The sequence below is a fragment of the Podarcis muralis genome, chromosome 1 (assembly GCF_964188315.1).
Source record: "Podarcis muralis chromosome 1, rPodMur119.hap1.1, whole genome shotgun sequence".
NCBI lineage: Eukaryota > Metazoa > Chordata > Lepidosauria > Squamata > Lacertidae > Podarcis > Podarcis muralis.
The window spans coordinates 76,115,209-76,134,102 of record NC_135655.1 but is presented as its reverse complement, the minus strand read 5'-3'; the positions used below and the strand labels follow the sequence as shown (position 1 = coordinate 76,134,102).

General features: G+C 41.7%; 1 protein-coding gene across 9 annotated transcripts in view; it reads left to right on the top strand.

Annotated features, from left to right (window-relative positions):
• The window catches only part of TSPAN4 (tetraspanin 4), a 506,481-nt gene that overhangs the window by 217,748 nt on the left and 269,839 nt on the right, over positions 1 to 18,894 (top strand). The window contains exon 1 of one of the 9 annotated variants that reach the window (XM_077931623.1): positions 1,933 to 2,232. The exons of the other annotated variants lie outside the window; for them this stretch is intronic. The gene's annotated coding sequence lies outside the window, so the exon portion shown is untranslated. Of the gene's footprint in view, positions 1 to 1,932; positions 2,233 to 18,894 lie in introns of those variants that run through there. 9 annotated transcript variants of the gene reach the window in all.

Sequence of the window (18,894 nt, the reverse complement as noted above, 5' to 3'; positions counted from 1 at the left end):
GTTGTTTTTTACTTTGTATGCATATTTCTAAGATTTCATAGAAGAGTTTGGCCAAGATTGCATATGGCAGCCAGTTCTCATATAACTTTTTGCACTTCAAAATGACATCATGCGCATGCACGGAAGCAGTGAAACGCAACCCACGCAGACACGCAGTCGCATCTTACGTTTACTTCAGGATGTGAACGGGGCTCCGGAACGGATCTTGTTCGTATCCAGAGGTACCACTGTATTTGTTTTTAGGACCCACCCTATTCTATTGACTGAAATTTGTTTTAACGCATTTAATATTGGATCAAATATTAAATGCCTCATGGTGAAGGATGGGTATAGACTGAGGCAACTGCTGTCAGAAATAGTATAACCCAGAGACAGGTTTTCACCTCAGTGAGAACTAAGCACCCCCCAAATTCCTTATCTGAACCATATGTGTGTATGCATAATTTGTGATACTGTTTTGACAAAAAGATCACTTGGCAAAAAACAAAGTGAAAAGGACAGGTTGGAGGAAATGAAATTGAATCGAGCGTAAAATGAGAATAAATCTATCCCATCGTTGCATATTTCCTGGAACATTTTACGACAAGAAGTAGACAATAGTAGTAAGGCAGACTGTTTACACAGCAAGAGTCTTAAATGGTTTAGGAAAGCATGCGAGTCCACAATAAGAACACTTTAGAAAGAGGATAAAGGCTTCTGGTACAGAAACGAGCCTACTTTTTCTCTGATATCCATTACACATTTTCTTGACACCACCCCAACCCAGAATTTATAGATGCTGCTGCAAGGCAGCTATTTCCAAGCCAAGAAAATCCCAAGATGCTTGCATCTGTCTAGATGTCAGGGGCATGGTGTGGAAAAGATATTTCAAAAGTGCTAGTCATATGAATGGTTGTGGAAGAGGCAGCTTGTTAGAGAGGATTATGTGAGATGTTAGTTATTACTTCACTGGCCAGCTACCAGCTTCCCAGTGGAGAATGGAGACAGAAGAGCAAAAGCAAATCAATGGCAATTCACCATGAGTTAGAAAAGCAATGTTTAAAGTTTGTACTCCATATTGGGTTTTTTAAAAACAACAACAACAGATCTAAGTATATTGGAATTGTGAGTGACAAATTTCACTTCTGTACCAAACCATTGCTTCTAGTGCAGCTCTTGAAATCTGCATATGAAAATGAAGAAAGCAGATTTATTTGTAAATATTTCAGTACTCCTTTTCTTTACCTTAACTCTTAAGAAGCTCACAATGACAGAAAAAGAAAATAGAATTACCAGATTAAGATTACCAAACTAAAAAAATAAGCAAACAAAGAAAAGAAAAAGCTTTTCAAAAGTTCAAGGCCTATGTGTGCCTCTGAGTAACAGATGGTCTACATTCTCACAGAAAAAGACGGGAACACAAGTTAGGTGTGTGACATTATATAATAATGTGAAGTCTGAAGGGACTTGTCAAAGAGGTTACATAGCTGGAAATAATGAATAGTTAATGATCAGTCAAATTCTTGGCCCTACATCTAGTATATTTTCATCAGAACTATATTGTAAATTACGAGGGAAATCCCAATAGAGTCAGAATTTGATTCTGTTGTAGAAATTACCATAGCACTGTGTAATTTTCACTCAGAGAGCATAATCTGTGTCTTCCATGTTTGGGGCCAAAACCCCAACAATTGTACTGCTTGTTTCTGTATATTTTATATTCACAGAAGACTGTGTGCTGACTGAAATGTTCTGTTTCAGACTCAAGTGTCTAAACGAATCTAGTCCACAAAGAACAGGATTATTATTTTTTTTGCCCTGTGGTTTTTAATACTTTTTCTTCAGCCCTCTGTATTAACTGCCACCTTTAGCAATGGGCCAAGGGGGCACATCTCCCTCCATTTTCAGATCCTCATGAAATTGAAATAGCTGTGTCATTGATGCTTCTGACCACCAGCCCCAACAATCACCCCAAGTTATCCTCAGTCATAGCCAAGGGACACACGGTGTTCACTATTGCTCTCTTTCTGGCATGTCAGGCCTGGATCCCTCTGTAGTGCCACCCCAAAACAAATTAAGAGACTGAGGTGATTTTAGGATTGTTGCCTGAGGATATCATTTCAGCTTATCAAAGTCTTGCCTGGCTGAGATGAAGATGGCAGTCCTTAATTGTATCTCAAGGCTGTAGTGGATTCAGGCCTCCCAAATTGCAGATTCAGGCCAAACATAGTTTCAGACAGCAGTCCTACTCAGGTGAGGCACTTGATGTAATGAACTTTATGCTGTACTATTCTTGTCAGGTGTTTTCTTTAGTAGAAAAATTGAGATAAGCAGCTAAGCCCTATCTTTCCCCTTCTGTAAGTTTAAGGTCCCTTCCCTCCCCCACCCCACCTTCAGAGCCTATTGCTTGCTCAGGCCACAGCAGCCTATAAAGACAATTGATTTAATGTGGCAGCAGAGGTGAAGGAAGAGCTGTGTAAGCTGACGGAGCTAGGCTGATATATAAAAACAGCTCCATGCCTCATAAACCTAGGCTTATTATTAGCAGGCTGAGTTAGATCACAAGATGTCAAATGGTGAGCTTGAGAGTCCATTACACTTTAATTCCTCTTTGCTTTCCACACAAGAAAAAATGCACCGAAAGTAAGTTTTTTTAACGGCATTTAAGAGAGAACTCTGCTATTTCAGGATTGTTATTGAAAATAAATATCAGTGTACATATTTTTACCTAGTAGGGATAATGGGCTCCAGAAATGAAAGAAGTTTTAGTAGAAGAGGAGGGATGTAAACTGAATTGCCATCCTTTTTCTGGCCTCATGTGCTTTTAATTGTATGTCAGGCAGAAATCCAACAAGTGTAGCATTCTACCATGAGGATGGTATAAACTTCAAGCCCAACGAGAAACAATTGAGGGAGTTGGGTATGGTTAGCCTGGGGAACAGGAGACTGAGAGGAGATATGATTGTCATCTTCAAATATCTCAAGAGCTGCCACATGAAAGATGGAGCAAGCTTGTTTTCTCTTGCTCTGGAGGGTAGGACCTGAACCAACAGTTACAAGTTACAAGAAAGGAGATTCCGACTAAACATCAGGAATAACTTTATATTAGTAAGAGTTGCTTGATAGTGGAACGGACTCCCTCGGAAGGTGGTAGAATTGCCTTCCTTGAAGGTTTTTAAGCAGAGGTTGGATGACTTTAGCTGAAATTCCTGCATTGTGGGGGTTGAACTAGATGACCCTTGGGGTCCCTTCCAACTCCACAATTCTGTTATTTTTATAAGCACAGTCTAGCCATGAGCTTTCAAGCTTATGTATAACAAAGCAAATGTGTTTTTTGTACATTGTACTTTTTGTGGAAACAGTAGATGTAAGGTGCATACATGGTGTATAAACTGGCTTGCTTATGTAATTTTTGGCTTGTGAGATTATGAACTTTAAAAATTGTTCAATAAGTGCAGATGATATGTTACAATTTTGACGTTGCTTCGTAAAATAAATCTCATAAGCCTCTAACCTTGTCTGAACATAGAGGGAAAGGGCTTGCCTGATTTATTGGGGAAAAGCCTTAAGCTCTGGGTGACATTAGCAGTGAAAATGTCAAGTTCTGCAGTATGTAGTACATAAGCATGCTGTAATTTCACTGTACTTAATGTTATGGAACAATAACCAAGGCTTTGTATGGTTCTACGCAGTCATTTTGTAATACCAAAGGCTGGTCTATTTATCACAGAGGGATCTTGAGGAATGGTCTCTGCATGATGACTTCATCTGCCAGTGTAATATTAATTTAATTTAATTTAATTTAATTTACATACCACTTTTATCTTCTGAGGATCTCAAGGTCGTGTACCCAGCCCTCCTCCTTCCCATTTCATCCTCACAACAAACCTGTGAGGTAGGTCAGGATAAGAGATGACTGGTCCAAGGTGAGCTTTATGGCTGAGTGGGGATTTGAACCCTGCTCTCCTAGTCCAACACTCTAACCATTACACCACACTGACTCTCAGTACATAGAGCTGATCACCATATTTTGCTTCTGCATTACATGACAGTCCATTACATGTGTTATGATCCTGGGAGCAGACCACATCTTCAGGCTGCAGATTCAAAGTGGGAGAGGGAATTGTCTCCAGGGCCAACCCCAGATGTATTTGCTAATCCAGAAACTCTGTTGCAAAAGGAGCCCTTTGTGCCAGTATTGCTCCAGCTAGGAGGTCACATTGCCCTCCTCTGACTGCAAGAACTCCATCTCAGAAGTCCTAGGGGAATCACAGTCTCCTTTGATCTTATTTAAGGCTCACTCTGATGTTGAAACAGCGTTTCCATGTCACTCTGATGTTGAAACGGCGTTTCCGTGCGCTGCTCTGGTTCGCCAGAAGCGGCTTAGTCATGCTGGCCACATGACCCGGAAGCTGTACGCCGGCTCCCTTGGCCAATAAAGCGAGATGAGCGCTGCAACCTCAGAGGCGTCCGCGACTGGACCTAATGGTCAGGGGTCCCTTTACCTTTACCTTACTGATGTTGACTGCTGCTGAAACAACATTTGAAGCAACCATTCTTATGCATGTTGCCATCCCAATCAGTCACACACACCACAATTTGGGCATGTGACAGAATATTGACACAGCCTTTTCAAAACAGCAGATCACTGAAGGCAATTCCTAAAATGCATTTTTGGAAAATAAGTCACCTTATTTAGCGGCATGTTGACAAAGTTAGCAAGCTGAGTGATAAAGTGGGCTTATAGTTCTATTTATTCCCAATTGCTGAGATAAATTAAGGGTACATTCCATTTTGGGACCCCTTCTTGCTATCCTAAGAAATTATTCTTTGAGGATCTGTTTCCAGGCCCTCAGGTCCCAGACAATGGCTTCTCAGTTTTTAAAGGGAAGATTTTGCGAGATTTCACTGGAAGACAGATTTCATATCTGTGGTGGAATACCTTCCCTATTTCTTGCTTATTTTCCAATAACATGTAAAGTTTGCCTACGATAGTGGCAAACTTTTCACAGCAAGTTGTTTGTTGTATCAGGTTTAAACTGATATGTCCATTCCACATGACTTCTCCATCCTTTTCTCCTTTTATGTCATTTCATTATGTTGTAATCATGCCTGCAAGGGTGGTCATTTTTCATTTTTTAAAAACATCTATATGCTGTGCTGCGTAAATTTTAGGCACCTGACTGATAATATTTTGTCAACTGAAAATATGCTTTAATACCTCTGATCCCATCATAATTTCAAAAGTAGCTTGTTATGCATGCAGTGTTTAAAAATTTGTTAAATTATGTGACAACCATCATTATCACTTTGACATCATAAAAGTTAAGATTTTAGGTTTCGTATAAATTGTATTTCCAATTTTCCGTGCACATTTGTTCTTAGACTTTCTTTGGATTTTCATATTTTAAAACTTGTTTATTTAATATTAACAGTGGCTATCAGCTGCACAATAAAGTGATTGGCTGAAATCATCTTCTTACAAAGGTTAGAATTATTCCACCATGACTGAACTTTGGTGAACCAGTGATGCCTTGCAATCCATTTCCCCCTGTAGCTTTACGATTCTTTATTTTGGTATTGCATACTACTGAAAGTAAGGAAACAGATGTACTGTACAGCAAACTAGATTGTTTTTGTTCCTTTTCTGAAGGAAATAGTAGTGATGGGTAAGGAAGCACTGGAGATTGTAGCGCTCGTAACATTTCATATGGGGATTAGGTGCCATTTTTATATTTAATCTAGTGCAGCACCATGTCATGGCTTGACACCTCATTTCAGACTGGCTTGTAGGAGCCTCGGCAGAGACAGAGGACCACAGAGAATACAGAGTAGGATTAACTGAATTTATATTGAAGATATGTCTCCTTTCATCATAATGGATTTCCAGTCAATGTTCATTAATATGATTCATGTGGAGAAACGTAGAACCAAATTACATCCATATGTGTGAGAAGTCCCTATGGAGGGATACCTGCCTGCTTTCTTTCTGCAATAAAGATTCAAGGCCCTTCCTCAAAAGTTCCTTCCCAAAGACTCCCAAGTAGCACCCTTACAACAGAATGACCTCCAACCGAATCTTAAAATGTAAATTCATCGTAAGAACCAATTTCTGACCCCCTCCCAATTTCCCCCTTCCCCTGCAGCCCCAGAGGATTGGGAGATCCTCCTGAACAGCATGGGAGGTGACATGAAGGACATGAAAATTGCCTCCATCCCCCTTTCCTCTAGCAGGATTTGAGTCCCTTCCAGGAATGGAAGGGGGTCATTCAGTTCAGGGAAGGGGCATTCTGAATCCAACCCAGTGTTCATAACTCCAGTTGTTACTTATTCCTTTGTTCAGTTGCATATAACTAACTGCTCAATAAAGTTTAATCCCAATACAGTGGTACCTCGGGTTAAGAACTTAATTTGTTCTGGAGGTCCGTTCTTAACATGAGGTACCACTTTAGCTAATGGGGCCTCCCACTGCTACCGCACCGCCAGAGCACAATTTCTGTTCTCATCCTGAAGCAAAGTTCTTAACCCGAGGTACTATTTCTGGGTTGGTGGAGTCTGTAACCTGAAGCTTCTGTAACCTGAAGTGTCTGTAACCCGAGTTATCACTGTAGTGGTATACCTGCTTGTGTTTACACATGTAGATACGAGGTGCATGAAGTCGACATAAGAGACATGTAGAAGAACAGCAGATTATAAGAATAAGAATATTTGTACCCCGCCCATCTGACTGGATTGCTGCAGCCAGTCTGGGCGGCTTCCAGCATATATAAAAACATAGTAAAACATTAAACCTTAAAAAGCTTCCCTATACAGGGCTGCCTTCAGATGTCTTCTAAAAGTCAGAAAGTTGTTTATTTCCTTGACATCTGATGGGAGGGCATTCCACAGGGTGGGCACCACTGCTGAGAAGGCCCTCTGCCTGCTTCCCTGTAACCTCACTTCTTGCAGTGAGAGAACCACCAGAAGGCCCTCAGAGTGGGGGTGGAGACGCTCCCTCAGGTAAACTGGGCTAAGGCTCGGAAATGTATTGGGGTGCAATGTAGGTCTTTCAGGTGTTATATGGTCTCGGCAGCTGCTCCCAGTCACCATCCGCATTCTGGATTACTTGCAGTTTCTGAGTCATCTTCAAAGGTAGCCCCACATAGAGTGCATTGCAGTAGTCCAAGCTGGAGATGGATAATGAAAACATGCAGTACTAGTCTCAGTGTAGTAAAGTGAATTAAATAAACTGTGTTGAGAACATCGAAACCAAGTTTAGTTTCAAATGTCAAGAGGCTATGATTTAAAAGAAACAAATATTAACAAAATTTGGTTTTCTGTTTTTGTTCCTTGGTTTTCTAAAGATAGCAAAGAAATCTCAAGTGGAAGCAATTGTTTGGCTTTGGAGAAACAGTGTTAACCCAAATGGGAACCAATTTATTTCTGTGGAGTAGAGACTGGCCCAGTGAAAGCATTTCCATGAACCTGAGTGGAGTCAGCTTGACTCAAATTGAGATGTAGCACAGGCCTCTCTAGAGCATCGCTTGGGTCCATGGGTTTTCCATTATGTGAAATGAAGGATGTGTTCACCCTGACTAAACTGGGCTTGTAAAGGATAAAGGAATCATTGGCTCAAAGTCTATATCCTGTCTTACATGGGGAAGCAGCCTGCATTATCTGATCTCAAAGTATACAAAGAAGAGAGCAATTTTCTTTGTTCACCCTTCCTGTTTGCTTCAGAATATGCAGTATAATCAGTAAAAGAAAAAGGTAATAGAATAACATAAACTGGGGAGGGTGGAGGGGAGAGACACAAGAGAGAAGGTCTGGCAGCAAATGAAATGTGTTATTTCCAGCTAGCTCTGCATAACCAGTAAAAGGAGACATAAAGAAGTTTTCAGTGTGAGGCAGGCTCATAATATAAAAACAAACCATCAAATTTTAGTGGAAGCTAAAATAAAGGCTGCAGTATTTGGGGGGGGGGGGGGAGAACAGATTCATGTGGAACATCTTTAATGGCAGAGAGAGAGGGAGAAAGAACATGAGTGCATGTTTAGTGCATTTGCTTTTGTTCCAAAAATCATAAGCTGATGCTGAAAATCGCCTCAGATCTATTATAGGCTCCAATGCATGGGGGGCGAGTGGGTGGGCTGTTGATTATTTTTAAATGCAGGTAGACAAGATTGGGGTCTGTTTGAATCTTTTATACAGCTTGAATTAATACTGGGAAATGTGTAACCATATGGTTTGACTATGTAGAGAAATAAGATGTGACACTAGAAGATCCTTGATCTGGCTGTGTGTGTGTGTGTGTGTGTGTGTGTGTGTACGCACACATATATGTGAATATTTGTGAATATTTTTTTTAATGTAGTGAAACAGACCTACAGTTTATACAATAGGGCCTGACTGTTTTGACAGCCATTGTAGCAATACTATGTGTATTCATGCATACTGTATATTGCAAACATTACCAAGAGAAAACTGATGGGAAGTAATGAGAGAGGGCTCCCAGGCATTTGGAAGAGAACTTTTAATTTTTCTCCTTTATAGTATTTTCTCCCCTTGGGTTTGTTTGCAGGCTGCAGGCCTATTCGTATGCTATCTTTGATTGCTGACATGTGCATTAAAAAATACCTCTTGTGAGGTCTTAAGGCACCTAACAACAAGTTGTAATAAAATAAATGTTGATAGTTCATGAAAGCACCTAGATGCAGCAGTTTAAAAAGAGTAAATAAGCAGCTGCTATTAAACAACAATTCTGATTAAAAGGAAGGAACTAAAAAAATCTAAGAACAGTTAACAGTTAAAGAGAGCAGCATTTGCACTGAAAAGACAGCCATGAAGGTGTCAGACATAGTGAGCTTACTGAAAGCTTCATGAATTTGTATGCCACCCTGGCACAGGCGCCAATCTAATCATACCAGTTTTTCTAAACATGCAGGCATGAGCACTATACTTTTAAGCTGTTCTTTTGCTGCTCCCCGTGGCTTCTCAATTTTAATTAAGTATAAGTTCCCACTGTTTTAATTGCAAGCAACAGACAAATGTCATCTTCCCCAGCTGGCAACAGAGTCCATTTATTGGAAATCAAATGCAATTCAATCCCTTTCTCGTCTGCAACTTACTTAAAATTTTAAAACCACAGGCCAGTTTCCCATGCTTTCCCTCAAAGCAGCCTAGATTCATAATGTAGAAGCCGCCTAGAGTGACTGAGGCAAAGCACTCAGACAGGCGAGGAATAATAATAATAATAATAATAATAATAATAATAATAATAGACATCCCTATTTTCATCAGAGAAATGTTGGAGGATATGTGTCTTGCCTTTGTGAAACTGCGCAATTCTTTTTTAAAAAATTGTGGCATGGCCTGTGTTTATCTAAGTTCTGTGTTCTACCACCACCAACCCAATTCTATCTGCCCTATTACCTTTGACAGAAATTGTACCCAGGTTAGACAAATTAGCAGAATGTGTTTTTGCTAGAAAGGTGGTGTTGCTTGCTCGGGTATGCAGGGAAATTAATATTCAGTATCCGATTATTATATGCAAAGTAGATCACCCCTCTTTCTGTTGCTATTAAGTATGAAAACTCTCTCTAGAGATGCATAATTTTTGTTTAGTCTAATCTTACAGTGGCTGGGGCAACACAGTCAGATGGACAGTGTATAAGTAATCATCATCATCATCATCATCACATCATCATCATCATAGAATCATAGAGTTGGAATAGACCACAAGGGCTATCGAGTCCAACCCCCTGCCAAGCAGGAAACACCATCAGAGCACTCCTGACATATGGTTGTCAAGCCTCTGCTTAAAGACCTCCAAAGAAGGAGACTCCACCACACTCCTTGGCAGCAAATTCCACTGTTGAACAGCTCTTACTGTCAGGAAGTTCTTCCTAATGTTTAGGCGGAATCTTCTTTCTTGTAGTTTGGATCCATTGCTCCGTGTCCGCTTCTCTGGAGCAGCAGAAAACAATCTTTCTCCCTCCTCTATATGACATCCTTTTATATATTTGAACATGGCTATCATATCACCCCTTAACCTCCTCTTCTCCAGGCTAAACATGCCCAGCTCCCTTAGCCGTTCCTCATAAGGCATCGTTTCCAGGCCTTTGACCATTTTGGTTGCCCTCCTCTGGACACGTTCCAGTGATTATGATCAAAGCCAAACATTTATACAGGTCTGCTAGCTATATCTGAGAGTGCATTTCAACTTTATAGGGAGCCCACATGAAAGGACAATGACTATTTCTCTTTTTCCTCTGGTATGAAGTGAAAAAGATGAAGCTGGATAGCTTAACTTAGTATGGTTGAGCGGTTGCCCTGGGCAGCAAGACCAGAATATTTGTTGGAACCCTGTAGCATAACTTTTAGCTTATTTTAGAAGCAAGCATGTCTTTCAGGTTGCAGAAAAAAATCTGAGCAGTTTCTTGAATGCATTGCTCACAGTGATGGTAACTCTAGCCCAGTGAAAGATCCTGTGATCATAATCGCTCACAGAACAAATACTTTCTCCTAGCCTCCAAGGGCATGTGAAAGAGCTTACAATTTAAGAAGGAAGCCTCAGAAGTTATAAAAATGGAACGTCATGCGATGAGTTGGCTTTGGCCACAGCAGTGGAAAAGGATGGGCCAGGAAGATAAACACCTGTGCAGCATGAAGGAGAGGGCCTTCTCGGTAGTGGCGCCCTCCCTGTGGAACGCCCTCCCTTCATATGTCAAGGAGATAAGGAAATATACAACGTTTTGAAGACATCTGAAGGCAGCCCTGTATTGGGAGGCTTTTAATGCTTGATGTTTTTATTACGTTTTTAGATACAGTGGTACCTCGGGTTACAGACGCTTCAGGTTACAGACTCCACTAACCCAGAAATAGTACCTTGGGTTAAGAACTTTGCTTCAGAATGAGAACAGAAATCGCGCGGCGGCAGCAGGAGGCCCCATTAGCTAAAGTAGTACCTCAGGTTAAGAACAGTTTCAGGTTAAGAACGGACCTCCAGAACGAATTAAGTTCTTAACCCGAAGTACCACTGTATGCTGTAAGCAGCCCAGAGTGGCTAGAGAAACCCAGCCAGATGAGTGGGGTATAAATAATAAGATTATTATTATTAGGAATCATGGTCCCAGTCTTGTGTATGGAGACGGATGTGGAGGATGAGCTGGCCAAGTGTGTGGCTGATGAAGAGCTGAGCAGGGCCTCTAACACTGAACCTGCAGAGCTAAGATTGTGGAGCCAGAGTCAGGACCCTCACAAACACCCTTCCCTTCCCTAAGCCCAGTTGCCTCCTGCAGTACCATGCCTGCCCAACAATACAGGGATCATGTTGAGCAAGAGGCCACAGAGTGCAGATGAAGTACCCTTTAAGAGTCTCTATTCTCTGAGCAAGGATGGGGTGTAAAGCTTGGGAGACGAGGACTTGAGGCAGAAGCTCATACGACCTCAGTTCACTTCCAGCCGTAGAGGAGGCAATGCTCATCCATGGTACCATTTTGCTCCATTGGGCTTCATGGGCTGGGGTAAGAGTGGCCTATCACTTGGAGTGGCGCAGCATTTTGTTATTATAAAGACTGAAAACTTTTCATCATAAAATAATGCCTCTGTGTGCATTTGTGCGATTGTGTGGTTGCATGTCGCTTTCACTTGAAGAGGTATAATCTGGACAAATTTCGAATAGTTTGAAAGTTACAACAGTTTAAAAGTGAATAGCAAGTGTTGGAGTCATGTTTCCAACCATTTTTGCGACCACCTAAAATGCACTGGAAATCTCTGCTTTTAGCAGCTGAGATTATGCCAAAAATGCAAGGATATTGCATGGCTCTCGATTTCTCTGGTTGTGTATTCCTAAAAAATATCAGATTTCAGTGTTCCTTTTTTAAATTACTCATTACAGTCAGCATATGGTCATTGCCAAATTGACACTTCCTGGATGGAGTCAGAAGAAAAATGACCATTATTGGAGAGAGCAGGCTGAAGATCAGAAAGACAGTAGGTGGAGAAAGAGGAACTGCTCTTTTCTGTGTCTTTGTGTGTGAAGTGCTACAGCATATTCTTGCACATGGTGTGTTGTTAAAGGTTTTTGCAGGAGAGGGGAGCTGTCATGACTTCACTTGATTTGCAGTCTCTGTCTTGGCTTGTTTCCTCTAGTGATCATTTGTGCATTTCTTTTGAGAGCTGTGCCATGTTCATTTGTTATCACAGAAAGCAAATCAACAGTGGTTAAATGTGGTCTAGGTGATAATACAGTTGGGTAGATTCAGAGCTGATTGGAAGACAATGCTCAAAGGTCTGTTTCACATTTAGCAGTAAGCCAAACGATTGCTTATTGTAAAAATAAGCAAGCATGCTGTGCCTGGATGGAAAATTAGAGCTGCTTCACTCTTTCCCTGGCCCTGCTGCTCCCATACTACCCATGGCTAAGCAATGGTTTGGCTTAGTGTTAGGCAGGTCAGAAGTGTAATGTGGCTGCAAAAAACCATGGATGTGGTTTTAGACTGCATTAAGCCATAGTTTCCAAGTTACAAAAAGTAACAGTTTCACTTTATTCTGCACTAGTTAAATGCCATCTGGAGTTGTTCGTTGAGTTCTGGACACAGAACATTAAGAAGGATTTTGACAAATTGGAATGGGTTCAGAGGAGGGCAGTAAAGATCATCAGTGGAGTGGAAAACAAGTCCTATGAGGAAAGGTTGAAGGAAGAAAAGACTGAGGGAGAACATGATAGTACCCTACACAAGATGGCAAAGACTTGTTCTCTTCTGTCCCAGAAGGCAGGACAAGAGATAAAGGGCTTAAGTTACAGGACGGTAAATTTGGCTGAACATTAGGAGATTTGTTTAACAATGGGACTAGTTACTTAGCGGTTGTGATGGATTTTTTTTATTATTATCCTATATTGCATTGTCTTTCGTGGAGCGTTTGGGAAGATTTTAATACATAATACTTTTATAATGGGGCCAACTTTCACCCTGATGAATTTTCTGTGGTGAATGGCATTGTTTTGGAATGCTAGGAATATCTCCCTGAATCAGAGACCACCTCTGCATCCATTCCATTAAAGAACCTTTATCTACAGAAGCAGAACATAGCACATTAATATAGCTTTGCCGTTGTCTGGGAAGCTCCAAGTTATTGCTGTCCTCTGCATCTCCCACTGTGCTCTACAATGGGCTTCCAGATGGCTTTTCAGAGACTAAGCTTTTTGAAGCAAGGAATGATGCCCTTGAATAACTCCCAACGTTTGCTAATGGAGTCTGAGTAGGATGCTGTAATGCTTCTAAGTGGCTACTTAAAATTTCTCCAGCTATCTGCTTTTATTTGAATAGCCTGGGATTTAAAATGCAAATGTGCATCTTTTTATAAAGTGCTCTGTGATCAGTGGTACAGTTAGGTAATTTTAGACTCCGGGCTTGATAGTCTCTTGGGGCCCACGTGTACGGTAGCGTGTCTTCGAACTGTGGCAAGTCAGCCCCGCTTGGCTTAGGGGCTCTCCCTGTTTTGCTGAGTGCAGCCTTGGACTCTGCCCCAAAGCCCTGCCCAGACGGCACCATCATCTGTGCGCTTTGTGGTGGTGCTTTTGCAGCAGGCGGTGCTCTGCTCTTTTTACAGATGAAGGCAATGAAACTGACTGGCTGATATGGCCAGTTTACACCACAAATGGATTTTAACTCCTTGCCATCGTCTGGTCCACTCTGCCTAGCTCCTCTCATCCATGCACACATCACAGATGTATTCATAGAATCATATAATTGTAGCATTGGAAGGGTTCCCAAGTGCTATCTAGTCCAACCCCCTGCAAATCAGGAATCTCAGCTAGAGCATCCATGACAGATGGATGGAATTTTGATAGATGGAATTCTGGCTGGAAAAGTACACAGGGTTACCGAAGGGTGAGACTGGTGTGCTGCTGATGTCACCCATCAAGTATCACACACAGTGCAGTCTGGAATTGCTGTGAATGTCACATGCAGCTACCCCAGCTGGGAGCAATTCCATCCCTTTCTGGTAGCTGAAGTATGTGTTCCTCCCTGACAGGAGAATGCTTGCTGTGCATCGCCAGTGGGAGAACATATGCTATTGATCCTTTCCAGCCAGTCTCAAACTTTTCCCCCTTGTCCTCTTTTATTTGTGGGGCGCTTTTCTTCCTTCTTTTCCTTTTGGTTCTCCTGGTTTTTGCTTGGCTCTTGCTGCCAGTTGGTATTGCAGATTCCTAATAATGGGTTCGGCCTAGCTTATTTGTTAGGGCCAGCTGAGACATCAGTTCACAGAGCTGCTGCCGAGAGCTTGTTGAAAGATGTTAAAATCTGAATGGTTTCAGCTAATTGGCATTTCTCTTACATTTCATTTTCTCTGTGGCAGCAAATTGTCCTGAAAGGTGTCAGAGGAAAATTAAATGACAAGTGCCTCCCTCTCCTGAAACTTCATGGGAAAGCACATCAGCTCTGTTCTCTTGTCGTGAGTGCTTGGGTCTTATTAGCTTTAATGGGAATTAGCTGTGCATACACTGCTGCTGGGCACGTGCTTGGAGCACAATGCGCTCTGTGGCTCCTGGGTGTGTACCAACCCTTATCTTCCATTTCCATATGGATGGTGTGGAAAGAAAAGCTCCTGCAGAGACAGATCCATGCTTCCCCCTTAAGGGCTTGTTCTTCTGTCCCTCCTTCTCCCCCTCCCAATTCCCCTCAGATCCTGATGCAGCTCATTCCCCTTCCTTTATAACAAGGCAACAATAGAAATGCATGCTATGTTTCAGCCTACTGAGAGGGGAGAATAGATCACTCCTGTGCGATATGGGCACCTCCCACTATTTATCTTCACGTGCGGAAGGTCTGGTAGATGATCAGAATTATGACCCCCTGAATCATGGGAAGTTGGGAGAAATTAGGGTATTGTTTTTAAAACTACAGCAACTGTGCTATATAGGTTCTTCATAAATGAGAGATGTGTAGGATGAAAATAGGAACTAAATGTTGCAACATTTAAATCAACAGAAAGCATTTCTTCTGGTGATCAAAAACTAAATGGCCTTCCTGCCATTTCTGATGAAGCTTATTTTAAGATGCTGATTTAGAACTGTGCTATGATTTAACTCAGTTTGTATTTTGGCCAAATTAGTTTTCTGAAAGAAAAGTGACCCATTTCCCAAAGTTCTCATGCCTGTATTGAAACTAGATTTGCCGTGTCTTCCTCACTTCTGTATTGTGCTGGTTCAGAGTCTGCCATGCTTTTCAGTTCTTCCTCCTAGATTTCCTCTCTCATTTTTACAGGATTGCATGCAGTATAAAGCACTGAGCTACTGAGCATGTTGCCTCTGCTTCTGCTGCTGCTGTCACAATTGCTGCTGGCTCTGTTCCTGCTGCTATTGCTGATGGCTTCTTGACTTTGATTTCCATAAAGGTTATTGGCTGTGCAGTACTGGCCGATCCCATTCAGCACACAATGTAGCATGGTATTGTGATGCCCTGATGTGCAAAGGTGCAGTAATGCTATAATCATAGTTCAGTGTAGCTCTAGCAACATTTTGATAAAGGGAGTGAAAGAGGATTGAGGTGGTGATCAGTCACACTATATAGGGGCTAAAAAAAAAAAGGATTGATTTTACACAGCCTAACACAGAATTCTAATCTGAAACACCCCTCCATTCCCCAGTTATACTATTCTTCAGCTTGTGCATGAATGTGGATTAAGCCTGAATATTTAAGAGTTTTGCTAGTGTTCCTGTGACAGCATCATGCCGTAACCCATAGCTGGAGGGGCTCTGGTATTCCATTGACAGCTTTTCCAGTTACATCCTCCCTCTCATGTTCTTACATTGGTGACAAGGTTAGTAGATTTCCCCCTCTTCTCTACAGCGTGTCAGAGCATTTCTAAGTCTCCCCATTCTCAGATGTCACTTGTTCATTTCCCTAACATTAATACTCACATCCAGATTATTGCTGTCAGTTATAGCAAACACTGCATGTTTACAAAGGAACTCCAATAAAGAATTCTATTTACTTCTCTAGCCCTTCTGACTGTCTCTGAGGAAAATAGCAATATTGGTAATCATGTGCTTCCAAAGAGAGCCTCATCTTCACAAGCAGACCCACTTCTTCCTTTCAAGTTCATATCACATAAGAACAATGCCATCTGACTCCCTTCTCTCTGCAACAGATGTGTGATTCATCAAGAGCTTGCAAGGTGTACAAAATTTTCCTCTGCTCCCCTCTTCCTTTGAGAGTTCTGTATTGTTTTGAATCTATTGTCTCCACTCTGTGTTTGAGAAGGCCTTCTGAATATTCATCTTTAAAAATCATTTTTCAATAGAAGATCTAGTCCCTAAAGGTAAACTTACAATGGCTTCATAGAAAAATGTATTTTTTTAATAATAAAAAGTTGGGATAGAGACGGTAGTAGCAATCCGTGTGCGTTTAACAGACACACCTTGTTTCAGAAACCATTTCTGTAGTCAGATAAGCTCCTGTTTCCACACACCTTCTTCCCTGCCAGCTGCAACATTTCTAAAAATGTTTTATTGAGAACCAGAGTCAAGATTATTTATTTATTTGTATATTTATTTCATTTATATCCCACTTTTCCTCCAAGAAGCTCAAGGGTGATGTAAGTGGTTCTTTATCTCCCCATGTATGCCACCCGGTGATGTGAGTGGGTGATTTGTAATAGAAGAAATGATGACAAGACAATAATCTGGGATTAAGATTGGCCACAGCTTTATTGATTGTAGATGTAAGTAGGGTTTGGCATAGACACTGGGTATGTATCCTAAATCAACCAGCCTGTCTGCTGAATGATTATTCCTTCAGGGTTCAGGTATCTCTCTGTGATGCAGATCAAATGAAGTGATCCTGATAGGATAGCTTTGGGGTATTCTGTGGCCCAATGGCTCCTTTCTGGACCATTGGACAGAACTCCTTCTGGTCTCCTTTACTGGAATATCCTGAATTCCAGTTCCAATTAGGGGGGTGGGGTGGCTGTCAACCCCACCCCCCTCAACTTAGACTATGGATCCAACCCAATGCCTTTTCCCCACAAAAGTTATGACAAAAAGCAGAACCCCCAGATAGGCCCAATTTGTCTGCAGGCAAATTCCTTTCAGGCCCATAAATGCCCAATAACCATTGATTGACAACTGCTCTGCCCATTCCAAGAGCAGATGACATTGATACTGGAAAATCTTGTGAGCCCCTGTGACTGGCCAAGACTAATGATGACGTCAACTGGCCACACGAGTGACAGATCCCTGGCTCCCCGTGGCTGAGCTGGACCATAACCACCACTGTCCCTAAAGTGGTAAGTGGTCTTTGCATGGTCTAAACCAGTGTTCCCCAACCTTGGACCTCCAGCTGTTTTTGGACTACAATTCCCATCATCCTTGACCACTGGTCTTGCTAGCGAGGGATGATGGGAGTTGTAGTCCAAAAACAGCTGGAGGCCCAAGGTTGGGGAACACTGGTCTAAACCACTGAGCCTCTTGGTCTTGCCAGTCGGAAGATCAGCAGTTCAAATCCATGTGACGGTGTGATCTTCCATTGTTCTGTCCCAGCTCCTGCCAACCTAGCAATTCGAAAGCATACCAGCGTGAGAAGATAAATAGGTACAGTGGTACCTTGGTTTAAGAACAGCTTAGTTTATGAACAACTTGGATTAAGTACGCTGCAAACCAGGAAGTAGGTGTTTTGGTTTGTGAACTTTGCCTTGGAATAAGAACGTGTTGCGCTTCCTGTTGAGAGTGTTCCATTTGTAAATTGAGTCCCCCACTGCTATGGGAAAGCATGCCTTGGTTTACGAACCCTTTGGTTTAAGAACGGACTTCCTGAACGGATTAAGTTCGTAAACCAAGGTACCACTGCACTGCTGTAGAAGGATGATAAATGGCGTTTCTGTGCATTCTGGCACTTGTCAATGCGTCCTGTTGTGCCAGAAGTGGTTTAGTCATGCTGGCCAGTGACCCAGAAGGCTGTCTATGGACAAACACCGACTCCCTTGGCTTGAAGCAGGATGAGCGCTGCACCCCATAGTCGCCTTTGACTGGACTTAACTGTCCAGGGGTCCTTTACGTTTACTAGTGTCCACAAGTACTTATTTGCATTAGATTTAAACTTGGTAATAGCAGGAAGCAGTATCACATTTTTCCGTGCCTTTTGCATTATGATATTTATTTATAGCAATCTCTAGGAATTATGTATGCAGTAGTAATAGTTTTTAATAATTGCAGTTTTTGTTTTGTTTTTTACTTTTGGCATGCAGATCTATTAATTTAGGACTGGTTGTGACCTTTTTGGTACATCAAGCAATTTTCAGAATGGTTAGCATAGTGAAGATACTGGAGACTATCCCTCTCCCAGGAACCTGATACCAGTGGATATTTTTAGATGCATCAGACAAATTATAGATTACAACCTTCTTTCCTTTTGAGGGAAAACTCATTTCAGGGTCAGTTGCCAAGGTGTGGGGCCACATAACAGCTGGCTGTGTGCTGATGCCATTATGCTAAATTTTTTTGCATATGACCAGTGAAACAACATTTAACATCTGCTTTGGAAGTTTTGCCATAGTATGCTAAATCTATCTGCATATCACTTTTAGTTACATTAATTGATTGGTTGTCTGTTACCTCACTAAGCCTATTGCTACTACTTCCATGGCTGCTCTCACATCAGCCTCATGAGTGCCTCTGTCTGGCATCAAGGCTAGCCATGTTGTACAAGATAATTCCTTTGAAGGCCTGGCCTTTTGTGTGGTTGCTATACTGAAGAAGAGAAGACTTTGCACATACTGGGATCAATATGGGAGCAACTTTAAGAGGCAATCCTGAAGCATGTATAAAGCAGGTCTAATAATGGAAAAGGTATCTTATGTATCCTTAACAGTTTGCACTGTAATCCCACATTTTCCGTGAAAGGAAAAGACATAGCTAGGTAAATTAGGAAT